General features: G+C 35.5%; 1 long non-coding RNA gene across 1 annotated transcript in view; it reads right to left on the minus strand.

Annotated features, from left to right (window-relative positions):
* LOC143627995 (uncharacterized) overlaps positions 1-24,116 on the minus strand; it is a 188,189-nt gene that overhangs the window by 139,744 nt on the left and 24,329 nt on the right. The window lies entirely within an intron of this gene.

A 24,116-nucleotide genomic window follows, 5' to 3' on the forward strand; every position in this document is an offset into this window, starting at 1 on the left:
TCCTTCTTTTCAGAGTAGTCTCTTACATCAGCAACTATCTCAACCTTAATCTCAGGCTTAGGTTTCCAAAGAAAACCTTGTGGTTCATATCCATACTTTAACAGAAACTTCTCATCACCAGTGAGTTCTGTTGGTTTCCTTTTAGATATCACATGTCTTTTTGTATTCTCACTACAATATGATATTTGAGAACTATTAGATTTGACAGACTGATTATCCCTTTTTGGGATTGTTCTCAATGGATGAGAGTCCTTCTTAACAGTTTTCACATACTTCATTGGAGATTTAACCTTGTTAACAGGTTTGTTCACATGTTTCTTGACTTTTAGTGAAGGCCTTTGGCTCTTTTTTTCCAGAACTTCCTCTGCACAATCCTTTCCCATACCCAAATATTTTTCATATTTCATTTTATAGGCCACAAAGTCTTGTCCATATTTTGTTTCATCTGGGACATGAAAGGCTTGAATTTAAGTCTTTCATTATAGGAGTCTGTATGATGACCATATTCATCACACTTTTTGCACCAAACCTTTCCTTTGAATACTTCATGTTCTTTTGTTTTCTTGAACCTTTCACTTGGTCTTGGTGAATCAACTCCAATTGTCTTTTTAGATTTTAAACTGTCAAAATCAATTGAGAAGGGAACAAATTCAGCTATCCTTATGTCACTTCTTTCCACTTTCCCTTTAACAAAAACAATTTCTCTTATACTTAAGGGTTCTTCCTCTATGCTTTCCTTTTGTCTTGATTTCCTCTTTTCATATTCCTCCATTGTTTCTACTTATCCAATGACAAAGTCTTCAACACTTGAGAAAATAGGGTAAACAGGAATAAAATTTTCACATGCAACTATTTCAACTTCTTTCAATTTTTTATTCTGTTTAATTCTTTCCAATAGAGCTTTGCTTGGAGGTCTCACTGCATTATAACTTGGTTTTGATCCTTCACAGATATCAAACGACACATGTCCTCTCTTGGTTATTTCATTTTGTTTCTTCAATCTTGATGTGAAAGGTGGATACTTTGGAAGTTTGTCAATTGATTCGGGTTTCTTGAATCTTCTTCCTCTTTCAGCAACTTTAATTTTTTCCTCTGTAATTTGATCACTTAAATCACTCAAGTCATCTTGATTCAAGTCAATTGACTCAAAGTCATCTTCAGAGACATGAACTCCAATTGACTTTTCTTCTTTCAGTTCTTTCTTTACAACAAACTCTCCTTCTTCACTCACCTCAACATTCTTAAACAAATCCACAAGTTCTCCTTTATCTTGAAAGACATCTTTGAATTGTTGTGGATATGCATTTCTTTTCTCTTTATAAACTTTTGGCATAAAGTTGTTGTTGAATGGTGGTGGTACTGCTTTGTATCTGTCTTCTTTCTTGACTTGATTTAGAATTCCACAACTGTTTCCAATGGATACCAAGTTCTTCAAGAATTCATTTTCAGTTTGCAGTTTTGTGTTCAGTACCTTTTCTTCTATAATCATTTTCTTCAACCCATCAATATCAGTTGTAAATCTTTTCTGAGCTCTGTAACTGTTCATGCAGTCATCTTCCAAACTTTTCATCCTTTCTTCACTTATCAGTTCACTAGCTTCATATGCATTGATGATACTTTATTTCTTAAAACACTCACTTTCCAGCTTGCCTACCTTTGTTTTCAAATCACTGATAAGTTCATTTAAATCAATAGTAGGATAAGAGTGTACCTGAGAAGTTGATCTAGTTTCTTTCTCTATTATGGCCATGAATGCTACATTTGCCCTCTTGATATCATCTGCAATGTCTTCTTTATGATTTCTCCAATCAAAGTTACCTTCATGTTGTGTAGTCACTGCCATATTTCCTTGATTTCTTGGTTGATTTTGGTTGACTGGAACAGTGTTGTTTGGACCGTTTTGAACTGCTTGAAGGTTTTGATTGTTGTTCATTTGAAAACCTTGATTCTGTTGCATACTTTGATTAAGTTTATTCATTTGAGGCTGAAAGTTGTTGAAGTTGGGATTGTAGTTGTTGTTGGGATTGAAGTTGTTGTTGAAGTTTTGGTTGTTATTTCTTTGCTGATTTTGCTGGTATTACTGCTGACCTCTTGGTTGTTGATTCTGGAATTGATTCATCTGATAGTTCCTTGGCAGGTTGCATTCTCTTGCAAAATGTCCTGGCTGTTGGCAATTGTAGCATATTGCCTTTGACTTGTCAAATCCAATCCTTTCATTAGGACCAGAAACCAGAGATCTACCAGTTCTATTATACAACCTCTTACTTCTCAATGCTAACATGGCAGCTGGCCACTTCAAATCCATGTCTTCCAAATCATCAGCATCTATCTGCTCAAGATTATCTTGCACTACACTTGTGTGAATTAAATTCTTTGCAACAAATGCATTATATGACTCAGTGAACATTGAAAGCAAAGACTGTGTATCACTGCTTTGACCATGTCCACTACTAGTGTAAGGAACATTTCCACTTGCCATAGAGACAGAATCAGTGTCATCAATCAGCTGCACATTGAATCTTTGCTGATTTCCTTGATTACTTGTGCTAACACCAACAAATGATTTTGGCGTATTAGAATTGAGTTCAACAGGTTCTTCAATGATTGGAATTTGTTATTGATTCTTTGTAGTCAAGTTACCAATCGGTGCAATCAATGCATTTGAAACATTGAAGAAGGGTCTTTCCTCCTTAATCATTTCATTTTCTATCATCTCTATTTTTGCAGCTTGAAGAAAACACACTACATCATCTACTTTTATCTCATTGAAGTTGTGCTTTGTAAGAATGAACTTGTAGGCAGTATACCATTCCTTTGGCATAGAGTTCAGCAGCTTGGTGTTGAGATCAAAATCAGTCATGACATAGTCTGTTGTTCTGAGCTCATTCATAATTCCCAGAAACCTCTCTAGAATTGATTTCAACCTTTCTCCTTCTTTATACTTGAATCTTTCTAACTGCTGCTTCAGTCTCTGCTTCTTGATGTTCTTGAGTTCAACATTTCCCTCAAACATTTCAAGTATTGCATCATACATTGCCTTGGCATTAAGATGATGTGCCACCTTGGTGAGTATTTCCCAAGACAGACCTAGCTTCAACATAGCTAAAGCCTTGTCATCAACCTTTCTCATTCTTTCTCTTACAGCAGCAGTTGCAGCTGCATTTGCACCTTCTGCAACTTCTCCTTGTGGACCATTATTGTTGGAGTTCCACATATCAACATCGTTGTAGCAAACGACCGCCTCAAACAAAACCTTCCATTTTGTGAAATTTTCCTGTCCATACAATCTAGGAATCTTGTTAGTAGACACCTCTTGTTCCTCGTAACCAGACATTTTTGTGAAAACAAAAGTAATTTCCTAATAAAAACAAAGTTTCAAAAATATTCAGATCTAAGACTCGATTGTTCAGATCTGAGGTGTCTGATTTGATAAGAACAAGATATGAATATAAAGATTAAAACTTTAAATCAAACAAGGAAGAGAAAACACCAAATGATTGTAGATCTGGAAGAAAAAAATGAAGAACAGAGCTGCTGACGTCACAAATCAATGGAACAGTGGTCTGCTTACGTCATTCTACTTCAAATCTTCAATCAGCAACAATCTTTCTAAAATACCAGTAATCGAGCTCTGATACCACTTGTCTGGTCCCTCGATTTCAGCTGGATTTTATTCAAATCATGTCATAACTCACACAGATTGATGTGTCGACAAGGGAATTAATGACGAGTTGCTATATTTAGAAAGATATCTGTTTGTTAAAGGCGGAATCAATAAAAAACATGCGGTTGCTTAATAAGTATTCAATGATAACCAACACAAACAAGATTCACTCAAAAGATTTCCATTTATATAACATTCATCATACAAATAGGATAATCGATTTAGGGTTTCTTGAAGGAGGGTTATATCCGTACGAATCCTAGGACAGCCGTCACTTTTAAGAAATATTCTTTCTTATCCGAAAAGTGTAAAGGCTCAAAATCCGTCTTTTCCGCCTTTGGCGGAGTGCCATAAAATATTCTATTTATAGGCCTGCCAACCTAGGACAACTGTCATTCCTTCTGGAAACCCCAAACGTACATACATATTCAAATGACATAATCAGAAAATATTCTAAGTGTAAAACAGTCTTCCGGGTAGGCTCTAGATAAGTAAACTTCTCCGAGTAGACTGTGTGCTTTGCCTGCCTTAGACTTGGTAACATAGAAGTGTGCTCGGGATCAGTTTCCGGGTAGATTTTACTTGAAGAGTATATTACCAAGTAAAATACTCACCGGGTAGACTTCAGTCTTCTTGACTTTGCCAGACTTTTCCCGACAAACCCTTACGAGCAACCTTGTTCTTCGATGGTCCAATCAACTCCTTGCTATACAATAACTTATTAGAAAAGTGTACTCGGGAGTACTGTTCCTTGCTTGAGTTGAACCTTGCCCGATATTACTTAGAGATATTCCATTTATACATCAAGCTTGCTCGGACCATAATTATTAAAGAATACCTTTCCCGGTCTTCCAATCACTTGGCTTCATGGACTTGGTTAGCCAAAAGCTTACTCGGGAGTGAACTCTACTTGGCTATGAAAAACAGACTTTCTTGACAAAGTGAGCCTTGCCCGGATCTACATAAACTAGTGAACCTTGCCCGGCAATGCACTAATTTGCAAACCCTGCTCGGATATCCACTAAAGAAGACTACTTGAAGTAAACCTTGCCTGATAGATAAAATTTCATACCCGGCTAAGTAAAAGCTTGCTCAGAAGTCTAAGGTGTGCCCGTATCCATACTTAGCGAATTCTGAGGAGGTTGAGAAGATTCCAATCTTCCATGTACTTCATTTTGGTCAAATCATTGACTCAATAATCTCCCCGCAGGTCAATTGTTTTACTCAACATCTTGTAGTTGCGGGCATGCACAAATAAGTTGTTCTATTATTGTTTTTTCATGGCGTGCCACCGTATCCTCTACCCGCCAACCTCCTGCATCATTGTGTAATACGGCAGAGTGCCAGAAGTCCAACTGATGATTCCTGTAAATGACTGGACTCTCCGATAAGGCAAAACGGATATTCGATTGTTGTAACCACTGGATCATCGATTCTATTAGTCAGTTATCGTTAGTTACTTGAAGAAGAGCACACATATTGTGATTCTTCTCGAACGGATATACTGTAACAACCGCCATATCTGTACATACACAAGCACAAACACATTCAAAGTAGAAATTAGTCATAAATTTCAAAACATTGATATATTTTAGGTTATAATGTGAAGAAGAAATGAAAGAATTTCTGTAAGAACCTGTTCTACGACAAATTTTAAACCTACACATAAAACAGGGTCGTTAATGACGATTAAAATTCAGCCCTAATTCCATACAATCAGTGTCGTAAAACATTCAATTGACACTTACCGATTCGGACTTAGTTGGCTTGTTAATTTAGGGTAGGGAATTAGTAGAACGTTTGAGATTCTAGAACGAGAGAAGCATCAATAATGCAATAGTGGGAAGGGAGAGAAGTGAAATGTAAAAATTTCGCTAAGTACCTATTTTATACTTTTTGAAAGTGAGTTTAAATTGTATTTGTCTTTTTGTGGGACATAGCTGTCAAAATATTTCAGTAAATATCTTCCCTTTTAAAACCTTGCTCAGGAAAGTTTATTGACAAAGTTTGCTAGTTAAAAGTTATCCACAAATCTTGCTCGTACCAGAATTTGTTTAGAAATTATAAGTAATTAGAGATAAATCTAAGTATATAAAATGAAGGAAACTTACTCGAAATACAAGATTTCTCGAGAAGTAAATCACAAGACACATAATAAAGTATAAATCATCAAATAGGCAACCTTTCTAGGAATCAATAAAGAATCCCAAAATAATAACTTAGAGATATTTCTAATTGTCAAACTTGCTCGAATATCTGAAAAACACCAATCATGCCCGAAATTTCTAATTGTTAACAAATATTCATTCAGGTATACTATGAAGAAAAGTATGCCCGAGAAACTTTAAGAGTGCATAGTGTGCTAGATATTTTCTGAATTACCAAGTATGCTAGGAGAACACTTGGAATGATATACCAATTTCCAAGAGTGCCCGAAACATAAAGTGTGCCCAGTAAACAAGGTTTTCCCAAAAACACTTTTAATTTTAGAGAATCACATTTAAAATCATGTACTATTCTAGACAAAGAAATATTTCACTTAAACACCAAAGTTTACCCGAAATCACAAAGCTTTCTAGAATGAATTTAAACAATCAAACAAAACACCTAAGTTTGCTAGAAAGTTCAAAAACATTAAAGCTTCTTAGAAACAACATATTCAAACATAATCAAAGCATTTAGCTTGCTATAATGATTTACACATTCAATCAAAACACCTAAGTTTGATAAAAAAGTAAAAAATATCAAAGCTTGCTAGTAATATCATTCAGACATAGTCAAATATTAAGCATGCTCGAATGACTTAAACTTCAAATAAACCAACAAAGTCTTCTAGAAAGTTTGGAAAACATCAAAGCATGCCCGAAATAGATGAACTTAAACAAAAACATCCAAGTTTACCCGAAAAGGTTGAAAATCATCAAACCTTACTCGAAAGTTCATATTCAATGCAGAATGCAACTCTTTTTGTCTTAAATCATATTTGAAACAGTTTAATCACTGAGATTCAAAGTTTAACAGCAAATGGTGCATAATGAGATCAAATTTTAGTCTTAATTACTTTCAAACATTTTCTTTTCTTTTATGAAAATATCTCAACATGGGATCATATTGATTATGTCACTTCTCAATACTTCATTTTCAGCATTATTGTGACAGCTTAGGCATGTTAATAGCTGGTCTAGACTTAGCATGAATTTCATTGCCTTGGTGATATGATTAAGGTTAAATTAATTTGCATAAATCATAAATGGATAACACATATTGTGTTATGATGCCCCATATATATTCTCAAGGCTTATTTGGCTTTCTCCAGATCACCCCGAATTGACTCCGACCCCCTGACATTTGGTTAAAATTTTTTATGACAGAACATATAAATTTATTTGATTTTTCTTTTCAAAACTTCACACATATATGAGGTTGAACGTTGGACTTACATGCCACACAGTTTGGACTTACACGCCTGTCATTAGAGAGATGACATGACTTACTTTTATGCCCCCCCCCCCCCCCATCTATGTAGTTCTATAATTAACCCTCATGTTTGGATTATATTTCAAAGTTTGTGAACATATATCAACTTTTGGTTGAATAAAGACAAAAAATTTGTTCACATTTGTTCTTTGTCATGTATATAAGATAATTCATTTTTGGTAACCAAATACCAACAGGCTTGTGTATGACTGTATATTCACTTTTCTGCCTATCATGCGGAATGATCTATATTGGAACATGCATAGACAACAATGTAACTCCACATTAAGTTTAGCATTTTCATTATGTTTAGATCACATTAGTTTTTACACATCATGGGAAACAACCATACATATCAATGACTACACTAATTGTATTTTTAGCCCATTAAATCCATATGATTGGCAAAAGTAATCAATGTACTATCATTTCCCAACATGGTTGGATCAATTTTCATTCCAAAACTCATTCTTAAGCTTCTATATAGCTTTGAACTGAATAGGCTTATCATATCTCTACACCATAACAACTTGCTCTGTTTTTTTGTCAAAAATGTTTTAAGTAAAATATTTTTGAAAACTTTTCATTTGAGCATGCAATTTTGACACAAAGACATACTTTGACACAAATAGTAAGTAACCTAATAAAAAACAATCATAACATGAAAGACATAATCAAAGCAAGCAGACTCCACACCGATTATGTAAAGCCTATCCTATCCTAATCACATTATCATATTTGATTATTCAAATAATCAAAACATCATATAAGCACACATAAATTGATCATTTGAAAACAGTTATCCTGATATCGCACACAATCACTGATATCAAACCTTAGTATCATAGATACCGAAATCACAATTAATCATTTAAAGAACATATCAGTTAAGATCAAACACAATCAAACATAGATCACTCATCCAGACCCGTTTTAAATATAGTCAATTTTCACAATGGGCACACATCATCAATAAGATTTCATCAGAGTTGATCATTTCCAACGCTTTCAGGAGAAAGTGGAATCTGATTCTATCTAGTGGCTTGGTGAATAGGTCAGCCGAGTTGTCACTAGTTTCAACTCTTTTCATTTCAATCAATTCTTTCTAATTAGAGTCTCTAATGAAATGATGTCTGATTTCAATGTGCTTGGTCTTGGATTCTTGAACTTGATTCTTAACAACAAACAATGCATCAGTATTGTCAATAAAGATAGGGGTGTTCAAGAAATTCAACCATAATCCAGCATCAGATTTTGAATCCAAAGAACTTGTGCATAGCAGGCAGATGCAGCAACATACTAAGATTCGGCAGTTTAGATGGACAATGTAGTTTGTTTCTTGCACTGTCATGACACTAACCTGTCTCCCAGAAATTGACAACCTCAGATGGCGATTTTCTACTCATGTTACAACAATCATAATCACTATCAGCGTAAGCAATTAGATCAAAGGCATGGTTCTTTGGGTACCATATCCCCAAATCAGGTTTCCCTTTCAAGTATCTAAAAATCCTCTTGACATCAGTCATGTGAGACATCTTTGGACTTGATTGGAATCTTGCACAAACACATATAACAAACATAATGTCTGGTCTTGAAGTAGTCAAATACATCAGAGATCCAATCTTTGCTCTATAGTCATGTTTATCAACAGGCTCCCCTTTTTCATCTACAACCATATTTTAATTGGTGTCCATTGGAGTTGAATCAATTTGAGGTCTTGACACTTGAACTTGTTCAGAATGTCCTGCACATACTTTGATTGGCAAATGAATATGCCAGCCTTCTTTTGCTGAACTTGCAGACACCGAAAGATTCATTTCACCCATGGAGCTCATGCAGTATTTTGACTTCATTACTTCTTCAAATTCAATGCACATTTGTTCATTGGTAGAACCAAATACGATGTCATCTACATAAACTTGTAGAAGGAGTAAATTTCATCCTCTCCTTTTGTAGAACAGGGTCTTATCAATGGCTCCCCTTCGAAAATCATTAGCAAGAAGTGGTTTGATAACTCATTATACCAAGCTCTTGGAGCTTGATGCAAATCATACCAATGTTGTAAAAGTAGGTCTACAAGGCCGAGTACTCCGAGAACACCCAACTCCCCAAAAGTTAATTTTCTTTATATTTATCATTTCTGAGTACTCACCGAGTACTCCGAGTACACCCAACTCCCCAGCCGACCGCCTAGGATCCGCCTAGCTACTTTTTTAACCTTGATTCATACAAAGCCTTGTTTAACTTGTATACTTTGTGAGGATAATCAGGGTCCTCAAAATCTGGTGGTTGAGTCACATACACCTCCTCTTATATTTTTCCATTTAGAAAGGCAGATTTAACATCCAATTGAAACACTTTAATATTATTTGAAGCAGCATAGGCCAGAAATATTCTAATAGCTTCTAGCCTTGCCATTGGTGCAAACACTTCCTCCAAGTCAATACCTTCCTCTTGTAAGCAGCCTAGTGCAACTAGTCAAGCTTTGTTCTTTACAACAGTCCCTCTCTAATCCTTCATGTTCCTAAAACCCCATTTGGTTCCAATGGAATACCTATTCCTTGGCTGTCTACAAGTTCCTACACTTGCAGATATCTGAATTGAGCCAACTCCTCTTGCATTGCTTCTACCCAACTAATGTCTTTTAAAGCTTGAACAATGTTCTTGGGTTCAACTTGGGAAAGAAAGCAGGAGTACAAACAATTGTTTACAGTTTCATATGCATTTCTTGTAACTCTTTCATTAATATCCCCAGTGATGTTTTCAGGTGGATTATTTCATTCAACATAGGATGTTTGCACAATTACATTAAAAGACACATTTGAATCAAGATATGTGTCATTGAGATCAGGTTCATCAATGACCAAATCAGTTGTTGCATCATGAAATTCAGTTGATTCTTTATGAAATTGTTGTGAAGTTGATGCAACATTATTTCCAATATTCAAGTTTTGAAACAAAGTTTCAAATCTTGCTTCTCTTTTAGCCTGTTATTGACTTTGATCTTGCTGGTTGCTAGGATCTTCATTATTCAAGACATGATAATATTGAACTTCTTGATTGTATTGATTACCTTGTTCTTGATCTTGTCCTTGATCATGACCTTGGTCTGGATCTTAAACATGATCTTGAATTTGTTCATTTTCAGCAGTTGATGGATCCTTAATGAATCAATATTCAGTCCTTTTACTAGCAACCTTGGACCACGATTTATCCAAATCAATCTTCTTTTAATTATTCTCTACAAGCATAGTTGTTTTGTAATAAGTTTCATCAAAGTCTTCAGGATAAATCTTCAAGGACTTGATTAGCTTCTCATGATCAAACAGCCATCATGCTCCATCCAATGTATTAAATTGATTCTCATTAAATATCACAACAGAGGACTTAATCACACACAAATGGTCTTTCACATAAACTCTAAGGATTTTGATTGAAACTTGTTAAGATAGTCCTTGGCGTTCAACAGTGAACATTTGCAACCAAATGCCTTGAGAAACTTGATGTAGGGCTTTCTCTTAAAGAAAAACTCATAGGGAGTTTTGTGTCGACTTTTGTTGAGAAGTACTATGTTCTGAACATAGCAAGCAGTGTTGATTGCTTTTGCCAAAAAAGTAACAGGCAAGAAAGCATCTGCTAGCATGGTTCTTGCAGCATCAATGAGTATTTTGTTTCTTCTCTCTACAACCCCATTTAGTTCAGGAGTTCTAGGGGCACTGAATTGTTGAAAAATTTCTTTTGCATTGCAAAACTCATCCATCACCCCATTTTTTAACTCAGTCCCATTGTCACTTCTCTTGATCTTAACCCTCACATCTAATTGATTCTCAATCTTTGTCACACAATTCTTTATCAACTCAGTAGCCGCATCAATGTACTCAACTTCAGCAGTTGAGATTGACACTGTAGTTTGTTTCTTGCACTGCCAAGACACTAGCCTGTCTCCCAAACATTGACATCCTGCTGAAGTTGACGTCTTGCTCATGTCGCATAAATCATAATCACTGTCAGTATAAGCAATGAGATCAAAGGACTGGTTCTTTGGATACCAAATTCCCAAATTTGGTTTTCCTTTCAAGTATCTGAAGATTCTCTTGACTACTTTCATGTGAGACATCTTAGGATTTGACTGGAATCTTGCACATACACACACTGCAAACTTAATATATTGTCTAGAAGTAGTAAGATACACAAGGATCCAATTTTGGCTATATATTCATGTTCATCAACCGGCTCTCCCTTCTCATCTTCTATCATTTTCTCATGAGTGTCCATGGGTATTGAAGTAGTTTTGAAATCTTGACATTTGAACTTATTCAATATGCTCTGCACATACTTGGAATGGCATATGAAGATCCCATCAGCCTTCTGTTGAACTTGCAATCCAAGAAAGAAGTTCATTTCTCCCATTGAGCTCATTGAGTATTTTAATTTCATCACTTCTTTAAATTCATGGCACATTTGTTCATTTGTTGAGCCAAAAATGATATCATCAACATAGACTTGTAGTAGAAGCAAATATCTTCCTCTTTTCTTGTAGAAGAGGGTCTTGTCAATAGTTCCTCTTGAGAAACCATTATCAAGTAAGTGATTGGATAACTAATCATACCACGCTCTTAGAGCTTGATGTAATCCATACAAAGCCTTATTTAGTTTATATACTCTATTAGGATAATCAGGGTCCTCAAATCCTGGTGGTTGAGACAAATACACTTCCTCTTCTATTTTTCCAATTAAGAATGCAGACTTGGCATCTAACATGAATACCCTTATATTCTTTGAAGCAGCATTGGCTAAGAATATTCTTATTTCCTCAAGTCTAGCCATAGGGGCAAAAACTTCCTCAAAGTCTATTCCTTCTTCTTGTAGGCATCCCAATGCAACACATCTTGCCTTGTTCTTAATCACAATTCCTCTTTCATCCCTTTTGTTCATGAAAATTTTGTTCCAATGGCATATCTGTTTCTTGGCCTATCTACAAGTTCCTTCACATGTAAATCTCAGAATTGAGCCAACTCCTCTTGCATTGCCTCTACCCAAACAGTTATCTTTCAATGCTTGAACAATGTTCTTGGGTTCAATTTGGGACAGAAAGCAAGAGTACAAACAAATATATGAAGATTCAGAAACACTTCTTGTAACTCTTTCATTGATATCTCCAATGATGTTCTCAAGTGGACAATTTCTCTCATCATAAGAGGATTGAACAATCACATTAGTAGAAAAATTTGAATCCAGATTTGTATCATTGAGATCAGGTTCATCAATGACCAAATCAGTTGTTGCATCATGAAATTATGGTGCTTCTTCATTGTTTTGTTGGGAGCTGGATGCATAATTTTTTCCCATATTAAAACTTTGAAATAAGTCTTAAAATCTTGCTTCCCTTGCAGCTTGTCTTTGCTCTTCATATTGGTTACTAGGATCTTCCTCATTTGGAACTTGATCACCTTGAACTTCTTGATTGTCTTGATTACCATTTTCTTGATCTTTTTCTGGATTTTGATTTTGTTCTGGACCTTAAACTTGATCTTGAACTTGTTCAATTTCAGCACTTAGGGATCCTTCATGAATCTATATTCACTTCTTTTCTAGCACGTTGGGCCACACCTTATCCAAATGTAACTTCTTCTGATCATTATCTTCAATCACACTTGTATTGTAAAATGAGTCATCAAAGTCTTTAGGATAAATCTTGAAAGACTTGATCAGTTTTTCAAGATCACACAGCCATGCAGCCCCATCAACTGTATTGACCTGATTTTCATTGAATATTATATCTGAAGATTCAATCACAATCAAATGGCCTTTGACATAGACTGTATAAGCTTTTGAGTGTGTTGAGTAACCAACAAAGAAGCAATCTAAGGATTTTGCTTGAAACCTGTTGAGATAATCCTTGGTGTTAAGCAATGAAAATTTGCAACCAAATGGTTTGAGAAATTTGATGTAGGGTTTTCTCTTAAACAGAATCTCATAAGGAGTCTTGTCTTGACTTTTATTGATAAGGACTCTGTTCTGAACATAGCAAGCAGTATTGATAGCTTCTTCCCAAAAGGTAACAGGCAAGAGAGCATCTGCTAGCATGGTCCTTGTAGCTTCAATAAGTGTTTTGTTTCTTCTATCTGCAACACCATTCTGTTCAGGAGTTCTAGGAGCATTGAATTGTTGAAGAATTCCTTTTGGAGTGCAAAACTCATCCATTACCCCATTTTTGAACTCAGTCCCATCATTACTCCTCATTTCTTTTACCGTTGCATCCAATTGATTCTTAACCATGGTCAAACATCTCTTAATCAATTCAGTAGCTTCGTCTTTTGTGCTTAGGATATAAACCCAAGTGTATCTTGAAAAATCATCAATAATAACAAGACAATATCTATTGTTTCCAATACTTGGAACACTCATAGGACCAAAGAGATCCATGTGAAGCATCTCAAGCACTTGATCAATTGTGTTGATGAGCTTAATCTTATATGATGACTTGTGTTGCTTTCCCTTTTGACATGATATGCAATGGTCATCAAGCTTGAACTCCCTTGTAGGCAAAACAATTACATGCTTACACTTCACAAGTTTGTTCATGTTCTTTAAGTTGACATGACAAAGCTTCATATGCCATAATTTGGTTTCATTTTCAGTGGCTTTTGATACAAAGCATGTACCACCCCTTGAAGTGGCATCTTTCATGTTTAGTTCATACAAATTACCATTTCTTGGAGCCATCATCATAATCATATCTGGAGGGATTACAAAGTCAAGTTTGAGAATAAAACAATGAGAGTCATCAAACCCAACTTTATAACCTGTATCACACATTTGTGAGATGTTCAAAAGGTTATACTGTAATCCTTCCACATAAAATATATTATCAAATGTGACCTTTCCATTAGTTAAGATTCCTTCGCCCACAAATTTCCACCATTCTCATTACTTCCAAAAGCGATTGGGCATTCAAATTTCCCATCATAGTTCACAAGTGACCGTTTGCCACAAGTCATGTGCCTGGAACATCCACTGTCTATGTACCATACTTCATTAACTGGTGTGCACTTTTCCTGCACAAATCAAAGAAATTGGTTAGTTGGGTAATGAAATGCAAGCTGAATCAACTTGCAAATCATATTTGTCATTAACATGCATTGATGTTGGGAATATGCTTAGGATCTTCATACACAATTTCACAACCATCAGATTCATCTGATTCATAACCAATATCAATTGGGCTTTTCACGTAAGGAATTATGTTTTTGCATTCTTGAACTACATTATCCCTTTTAATTGATACATCTCTCCCATATGTCCGTATTGACATTTGAACTTCACTTCTTGGTTTCCAAATAAAACCATGAGTTTCAATCCATGTTTTAAAAAAATCTTTTCATCACCATTTAATTCTCATGACTTCTTTCTTGAGAACACACTCTTAGTATTTTTCTTTCCATCTCTTGGTGAATTTTTAGAGTCATCAGATTTTACTGACTTGGTGTCACTCTTAGGAATAATATTGATTGGTTGTGTATTCCTTTTTATTAACACATCAGGTTTGTTGTGTGAACTGTTCCTTTTCACTTGGTTCACATAATTACTTTTCAACATCTCATCAATGGTCATATTGTCTTTCTCATTCTTCACAACTTTTGTATTATCACCTTTTACTTTTACTTCCTCACCTTTCTTCCCTTTTTCCAAGTATTCATCATACTTCTTCTTATATAGACCAAAATCTTGTCCAAACTTGGTTCCATTGGGAACATGAAATGGTTTGAAAGTGAACCTCTCAGGGCAGGAATCAGTATGGTGACCATACTCATTTTGACCTTTTGCCTTTCGACCTTGCTTTTCACAAAAATTATCTTATTTAAGTTCATAGGCTCTTCATCCAAGTTTCCTTCTTGCCTTGACTGCCTTCTTCATACTCTTCCAAATTTTTAACTTCACCTATATCAAACAATTCTTGACTAGAAAAGACGGTATACGGGAATGAAGTTGTCACTTATCACAGTTCATTGGCCCTTCTATTGTTGTTTGCACTTATCTTCCTTAGAACAGTTCAACTTGGTAGTTTCACTGCATTGTAGGTTACCTTTGACTTCTTTGAACCCTCACATATGTTAAATGACACATGTTCCCTTCTCATTTGTTCATTGTGTTTCTTCATCTTTGGTGTGAGAGGTGGTAACAATGGAAAATTGCCAATGGGACTTGGCTTTTCAATTCTTTTCTTCTTGGAATCATCATCACTTGAGTATTGATCACTGGGATCACTCAAAACATCCCTATTTAAACATTCTTCATCAAAATCATCTTATGACACTTGAATCCCTACTGACTTTTCATCCTTCACTTCTTCTTTCATCACAAACTCTCCATCTTCATCGACTTCTACTTTTTTATAATTTTTCAATGAATTCCTCTTTATCTTGAAAATCATCTTTGAACTGTTTGAGATATGCTTCCCTCTTCTCTTTATCAACTATCAAAGAATAGTTGTTGTTGAAAGGTGGTGGAACAACCTTATACTTGTCTTCTTCTTTAATCATGTTCAAAATGCCACAAATGTTACCAGTTGACACCAAATTCTTAAGAATTGATTTTCCACTTGGAGTGTTGTATACTTCAATCTCAGTCACATATCTTGACTGAGTTCTGTAACTGTTACAATCTTGTTCAAAGCTTTGAATTTTCTCTTCATAAGTAACCTCACTTGCTTCATACACATTCAATATACTTTGTTTTAAGAAGCATTCACTATCAAGCTTTCCTATTTTTACATTCAAAGATTCAATGGTTTCAAGCAATTCAAATATTGAGTGTGAGTGTACCTATGAAGATGATTATCCGACTTTACTTTCAACTTTAGCTATAAAAGCAACATTGGCGTTTCTTATATCATCAGCATGATCACTCCAATCAAAACCACCTTCTTGTTGTGCAGCAGGTGCCACATTTCCTTGGTTTCTAGGCTGGTTTTGATTGTTTCTGTTGGTGTTGTTGGGAGCATTTGGAGGGTTTTGGTTGTTGTTTCTCTGGTAGATCTGATTCTGAGGTATAACTTGCTGATTGTTCTGTTGTGGCTGCTGGTAGTTGTTGTTAAAGTTGTGGTTATTGTTGAAGTTGTAGTTTTAGTTTCTAGGCTAGCCTTGCTGATTTTGGTATTGGTTTCTTGGCTGTTGATTCTGATATAGATTACCTTGGAAATTTCTTGGTTGATTGCTGATGTGTTGTAAAACACACTTACTTTCCTTATCGTTTTATCATGTTTAATTGCTTTTTAGTTTAATTATTAAGAGGTATAGCTTGTTTTTGCTTAATTTTACAAAGATGGATGTTTACTTGTGGGTTATGAGTTTTAATGAAGAAAAGTGGCAAGTTTGAAGACTCTAGGGGCTTATTTGAGCAACTTTGAAGACTACAACTCAAGGCCCGACCCAAGCCCACAATTTAGAAGCCTTACATACATAATATATTAATTAAACAAAAGAAAAAAGAACCCTAACAGCCCATCAATCCCGAAATCAGCCCCCAACTAGTAAAAAAATAACACAAAAAGCCCCCATTCAAGAGGAAAAATTCTTTTTTTTGCAATTCTGGAGCCAAGGGAAGAAGAAGGAGGCTAAAGATAGTTGTGGACAGCAGCTAAGGGCTATAATCATTATAATCTCAGCCATATAATCATAAGTATTCATCCATAAACTTTGTGTTTTTGTTCAAGAACCCTAACTAGTTAAACTTGATCTTTTTGTTGGATTGTTTTGCATGTAATTTGAATTTGACTTGTGTTTGATTGTTCTTGATTATTGAATGAGTTTACTTATGTTTATGTTGATGTTTATGATGTTTAATTTGAATATTAGCTGATGTCCAAAATTAATGTGTAGCTAAACTTGTTAGTTCTACCTAGGTTAGATGATTATTGTTAGGTTTTAGTAAGTAGTTTGGATTGTTGATGATCATGACTTGATTTGTTAATGTAAAGTTTGGTTTAACATTGAATTAGGTTGTGTTTAGTGGCTGTGTTTTGATTAATAATACTCAATTACCTCTTGCTTTGATTGATTGAACCGGTTTTAGTTGATTTTAGCTTGTTTGAACTCTTTACTTTATGTTTAGAGATTGTTTGCGGGGTGTACAACCATAGGGTTTAAGTGAGTGTATTACTTGAATATAATCAGCGGGTAGACACCTTCCTTGAGACCGAGAGGTGATAGGAAGTAAACTCGTCTCATAGCTTTTACTTGTTAGGATTAGGATCGCGCGAGAGCGGGTTCGATTCTTGTCGGGCTTGGGTTTGTGAGAGATTAGTTGACCTAGTTTAAGTTAAACTGAATTGTTCCTCTATCATTGGTTGCGTAGTATTCGTCTCCATTAGGGTAGTGTGTCGGTGAGACCGAGAGGAGAGTCGGCATTAGAGCACGTTAACAATTCGTCACCCGGTTAGTTCTTAAAATCAACTAAGTGTAGGTTAGGGTTTGTTAGCGAGACCGAGAGGTGATCTAGCTTTCTTGAGTAAACCTTAGTTGTGTCATCCTTAGGAACCGGTGTCGTGAGATTCTACAATCCATTAGCTAATTATACTTTCAATAGGATTCTTACCTAGGTAGACGTTCTTCCCATTGATAAAACTTATTTTCACAGTTTCGTTTAGTCTTCTCAAAATAAGTCTTTTAAGTTAATTAAATTAAGTTAGGTTAAGTAGTTAATAATATAAAATCATTTAAAATATATTAGGTGAGTCTTATTTAGGGTTAAGTATTAGATACGTGTTTAGTGTCCTTGTGTTCGACACTCGGACTTCCTTAGTGCTATACTATTAGTGATCGGTATACTTGCCGGTTTTGGGTGGCTTCTTTAGGAATTTCGTTTAATAAATTTAAAGCTTAGTTGTGAGAGCATCGTTAGACACACATCAAGTTTTTGGCGCCGTTGCCGGGGACACGGTTTGAGGCGTATTGAGAACGACCCGAGTTAGGATTTGCCTATTGTATTTTCGTATATTTAGATTAGATTAGTTATTTTAATTAGTTTAGTTTTAGTTTAATTTTATTTTAAGTATTTTATTCTATTTTTATCTGGTGCCCGTGATCCTTTTCTTTTGAGTGTTCTTTAAAGGAAATATGTTTGGACGACACCTTGGAACGCCATGGTGCAAAGTGTGTGGCGGAGATCACTGGGTACATGACGCTTATGAGCGAAGGAGGATAGAAACCGAGGCACAAAAGGCTAACTTTGAATCATTTTGGGTAGAACCTCCATACCGTTTCGCATATGATCTGATGGGGAACTTCTTAGGGTATAGGGATTCATTGGGAAATATATTAGAGCCCACCCCGGAATTGGAGGCAATAATGGACGATGTACTGCATGCTATTGTGAATGACTCGGTATATGTTTGTCACACCCTCAAATTCCACTAACGGAGTTTTACCGTCAGAGGGTGTGAACTAACAGGATCAGAATCATTAGTTATAATCAAACAATAAAAACGTTTAAATGAAATTCAGTGTGGAAGCGTAAAAACCAAAAGACAAAAGTTGCGTCACGCAGGACGACTTAAAAACCCAAGTAATAATAGTTAAAACATGTTTGCATATCAGAATGTTCAAAACCATGCATAATCCTATACCGCGCGCCCGCCTCGGCTACCTGAGAATAACATACTAAAAGTGTCAACACAAGGTTTGTGAGTTCACAAGTTTATATAAAATAAAGCGTTAGCGTTTGCGTTCAGCGTTTTGCGTTAAGCGTTTTGCGTTACCAGATAGTGTTATGTCAATTATATATCTATAGGTAGCTAGCCTATAAAACAAGTATTACTAAGTGTTCGACACCGAAGCTGACTGTTTATCCTTTGCCTTGCCACCAGGTCTATCCCGACCATGGTATGTGTTTAGCCAAGATTACACCCACTCGACCTCCAGTCGAGTTTAGCGTTGGGTGGGGTTTGTCAAACCCAGTAGTACTACTCAACAATGACTCGCTATTATCCAATATTAAACGGTTCGATGTGAATGAAGGACTTTAGTTGTTGCGTTTGCCACTTATTCTTTACAAGTGATATATAATCTATATTAACAAAATCTTAAATGCGTTTTCGGAGTATGTTATCTCCCCCAAGTGAAAAGCGTTTGAAAAAAAACAGTTTAAAAGGGGTAAGTGAACTCACTGTTTGCGAAGAATTCCCAAAATAAATCACCAAGTGATGCGCGTCACAGAAAACTCTCTCTAGCGTTCTAAAACAACAAGGAGATTTTCTAAGTATCGGAACTAATATCGAGTCTCTAGACCCGGCACATAATTCCTAATCACAAGATATGTTTCGTGTTTGTTTGTGAATCGTGTGTGACTTAACAAGTACATTTGTGATACGATACGTGTGTGAGCAATTATTTACGTGTCATGTATTAATAATGTACCTCACTAGCAATTACTCCCCGTAAGGGCAATTTGGTCACACATAACAGTTAACTAGCAATTATTCCCCACGAGGGCAATTTGGTCAAATCATGACAATCAATTAGCAATTATTCCCCGCAAGGGCATTTTGGTCAAAACACGACAGTTAATTAGCAATCATTCCCCTCAAGGGCAATTTGGTCAAAACACGATAATAAATTAGCAATCACGTTGTTTCATGCAACTTTCACAAAATTCAGCAACTAGTTTCTTAACGACAGAATTCTACTTGAAAAACTAGTCTATCCCACCAATCATAGCATCACAATTAATTTACCAAAAATCATCACAAAAGCATATATGTCTTAGGTTTCCTGAGCATATTTTATTATATTTTTATTCCACATAGGTTTCTCACAATAATCAAATCATTACAGCAAACTCATAACAGTCAAATTCATGCGCAACAGAATGTTATTTGAAAATCCCGTTAAACGAAAAATCCAATAATTGAAAGACCACTTGGGTTAGGTTTCTAACTCAACAAGTTAACTTCCAGAAGTGGAACCAACCCAATTGGACTCGTAGTTCATGAGATATAACATTTACAAAACAACCTAACACAAGGTCTAACAACTCAGCTTTGCACAACATTTTTGTAAAATCATAAAGGTTAACTATTACACGTCCAAAAATTGCAAATTTATATTCTTTAGAAACTAGACTCAACCTAGTTTACTGTAGTATCAATTATCTCAACCAATTTTTACATTTACACCCCGTTACAGTCAATTGAACATCAACAACACAATCTGTCCAGAAATTTACATCCAAACTCAACATATTAACCATCTATGGACCACAAATCATTCATATAACATTCTAGACACTATAACCACTATCCATGCATATAAATTACACCATACACACATGGTTAGGGTTTTATTTAATCTCAAACTCAAAGACACAACAATTAACTTGCAATAGCACCAATACTAGCTATCAATTCAACAATCAATACATCTTTCAATCAAAACAAGACACATGAACACCATCACATATAAAAATCAGACCTAGGGTTTATAATTAACCCATTAAAATCGAAATTAAGCATAGAGGATGCATAGGATAGTTGTTTATACCTTCCTAACACCTTAATCTTCAATCAAACTTGAACAATCTTGATTGTATGTGTGTATATGAGGCCGATCGCAAGGGGGGGGCTTAGAGCTGCCGTCGGGTTTGGGAGGGAGAGAAAGAGTGTTAGGGTTTTATTTTATGTTATTATTTATAATAACATGTTACACTTTAGTCCCTCAACTTCCAAATGTTACTTTTCTAGCTTAAATAACTAGTTCTAGCACATTGAGTTAACGTTTATACCATGTTATCACATAACACATAAGTCTAACACATAATTATCACATAATTATTGTTTTGACGTTTTTCGTTTATTCACCAATCGTTTGCGTCAACTCGTTTGCGTTTCGGTGCAATTCCCGAAAGACTACACATGTAGTAAGTGTCAAGCGTCATTTAAACCCTAGTTTAAATGTAATGAGGTGTGCGTTATAGATTCAGTGATCTTTAAGTTTGAATTAACGGAGTTGAGTTAACGGAGTTAATGGAGTTAACCTGAAATTGACGATTGTCACAATGTTCCACCTCCGAGTCAAACGCTTATCGAACGCCTAAGTGAGATTGAGGATTCAAGAGTAGGGGAAGAGATAGAGGAGGAGCATTTGTCCTCATTGGATGAAGAAGGTGAGAATCCACCCGGCCATGAAACAGATCCATTTGATGCATCACACTTGTCTTGTGAGAATGATATGATTGAGGATTTAGAAGGAGAACATTAGAAGTCTGAATTGATTAAAGAGACGAATGTGGTTGTCTTGTCTATTGAGGGTTGTCATGAAGAGCTTGTGGATGATACCTCTATGGATGTAGATGATACGCAATTTGACCCGGGAGGTGACATTGAAGGAATAGAAAGATTAATTTTCAGAGACACACCACAGAAGAGGGCACATGTATACTTGGATCAAACGAAATTGAAGGTGAGGATACGACATACGAAGCAACATAAAAAGTTGACACATAGCAAAGATGACATCCTCCTTCATTACACGACTCGTATAAAGTTTGGTCCGGGTAAGTATAAGTTTTGGTGGTCCGACACGTTTCAGTTTTTCAAAATCTCTCTAAATTTTTCTGGTGAGTATTTCCGAACTAATAGTAAACGAATAAAACGAAATGGGTCGAGTGGGAAACGGATAAAAGAGAAGCCACCTGATTGAAATTGAGATTTGGGGTCAGGCTAAGGACCCGTTAAACTAAGCGCTCTCTGGAGGCAGCCCGAGATTTAGAGTTTTGTTTCTTTTATTTTTGTTATTTAAAAATTAAAAATACAAAAAAAATAAATAAAAAATTAAATATTTAATAAAAATCAAAAAAATTAAAAAAAAATCAAAAACAAAAAAATATGTTTATTTCTTATGCTTTTGTTTTCTGTTTTTTACGCCGCTACATGCGAGCGAGTTTGAGTTTTTCAGGTATTATTATGCGCATGGTAGCTCTGATGGCGTTTTGGAACTGGTTCACCCGAGGTTGCGATCGCGAATGAAATGATATACGGTCGTTCGTTTAATTGATACTCAACTGATGAAGAATTTGCATCTAAACCAGGGGAGTAACCCGTTCTCTGTTTTACTTTTTGCTTTAAGTTTTAATTTTATTTTTCAGTTTTTATTTTATTTTATTTCTTTCCATGTTCTCATCGAGGACGATTTCGTTCTAAGTGTGGGGATGAGAATTTATTTTACTTAGTTGTAGAAAAAAAAATTCAAATATAAAAAGTTTTCACTTGTTTTTTGTTTTTTTGTTTTTTTTTTCGTTTTCGTACGTTGTTTAAGTTAAAAAAAAGGAAAAAATGTCCCTTGTTTTAGTTTTTTTTGCGTTAAAGTGGGAGATGATGATGTTTATCAGAAATCGGTTTTTCAAACTACTAATAATATGAGATAAATAAAAGAAAACACACTTAACTTGGGATGTGTCGGTAGGCTCAGCCTTGAAAATGAAAGGGCAAATTTGATAAAATGGTTAAAACGGAAATCTTTTGTGGGTAAAACATTTTGTTTGTGGAAGATAAGTAATGAAAGGTTGGGCCATACTCAAGCCTCAAATTTTGGTATGAAAAAGTGGAAATATCATGAGTTTTAAAAACATTTGAATACGTTATCATATGATGCTTGGGTAGGTTTAACGTTAGAGTATGCCGTGTAGCCTGTGATATAAATCTTAAACTGCTAGTTTAGTGTTTTACACCTCATTGGCATATGGTTTTATAACCTTAAATCCTGTATTGATGGGATGCTTCGGGTCCGGAGACCATGGGTCTGTACGTAATCTATTCATCTGGGTATTCACAATTCCTAAGTGGGGTTGTGGATATTTAAAAATAAAGCCAAAGAGCAAACTCTTATAAGTCTATAAACATGATCACAAAAGTACAAAAGTACAAATACACTACAGACTTGATCATCCACGCTGTTAGCCATGTGGGGTCCCCTTGCTCGCGTCTCATTACCATTAAGAAACAGACCACAAGGGACACGCTACATGTAAGCCCTACAGATGAAATTTTGCATACTCACCTATGGTGATGGTTTCGGGGTATTGCTTGATAACGGGGGTATGTCATGTTGTAGGGAACACTAGCTATTAATTAATTGAACCTTAATCGTATTTAATGGCTGCTTGGTAGACTTTGATGCTTAAGCTTAGGTGGATAAACAGTACCCTTGATCGCCTTAACTATTCATAAAAAATTAGAGTAACAAAGTTTTAAATCTGCTAACTTTGAGGTTTAAGTCAAGTTGGAGTGGTCTGGTCCGGTAAAAGCTGAAAATAAGCGGGTCTTAATTGTGTAAACCACTGAGTAATGTTATTGTCGAATCTTATTTGTCCCGGTAAAGATTAAGGCATGGGTTTAACTGGACAACAATATCGGTGATCGCGGTTTTTGCGTTCTTCTAAGCTTTAAAAATTAACCTAAATGTTTTTAAGACTGTATTTTCCGATTCTAATCCAACTGCATTAGACTTTTTCAGGGACGAAAAAGACTTAAGTGTGGGGATGTTTGATGTGTCGTAAAACACACTTACTTTCATTATCGTCTTATCATGATTTAATTGCTTTTTAGTTTAATTATTAAGAGGTATAGCTTGTTTTTGCTTAATTTTACAAAGATGGATGTTTACTTGTAGGTTATGAGTTTTAATGAAGAAAAGTGGCAAGTTTGAAGACTCTAGGGGCTTATTTGAGCAACTTTGAAGACTACAACTCAAGGCCCGACCCAAGCCCACAAGTTAGAAGCCTTACATGCATAATATATTAATTAAACAAAAGAAAAAAGAACCCTAACAGCCCATCAATCCCGAAATCAGCCCCCAACTAGTAAAAAAATAACCCTAAAAGCCCCCATTCAAGAAGAAAAATTCGTTTTTTGCAATTCTTGAGCCAAGGGAAGAAGAATGAGGCTAAAGATAGTTGTGGACAGCAGCTGTCACACCCC

This window comes from Bidens hawaiensis, unplaced genomic scaffold (genome assembly GCF_021521415.1).
Source record: "Bidens hawaiensis isolate Kalapana, Puna unplaced genomic scaffold, B.hawaiensis_p1.1 tig00004759_1, whole genome shotgun sequence".
Lineage (NCBI taxonomy): Eukaryota > Viridiplantae > Streptophyta > Magnoliopsida > Asterales > Asteraceae > Bidens > Bidens hawaiensis.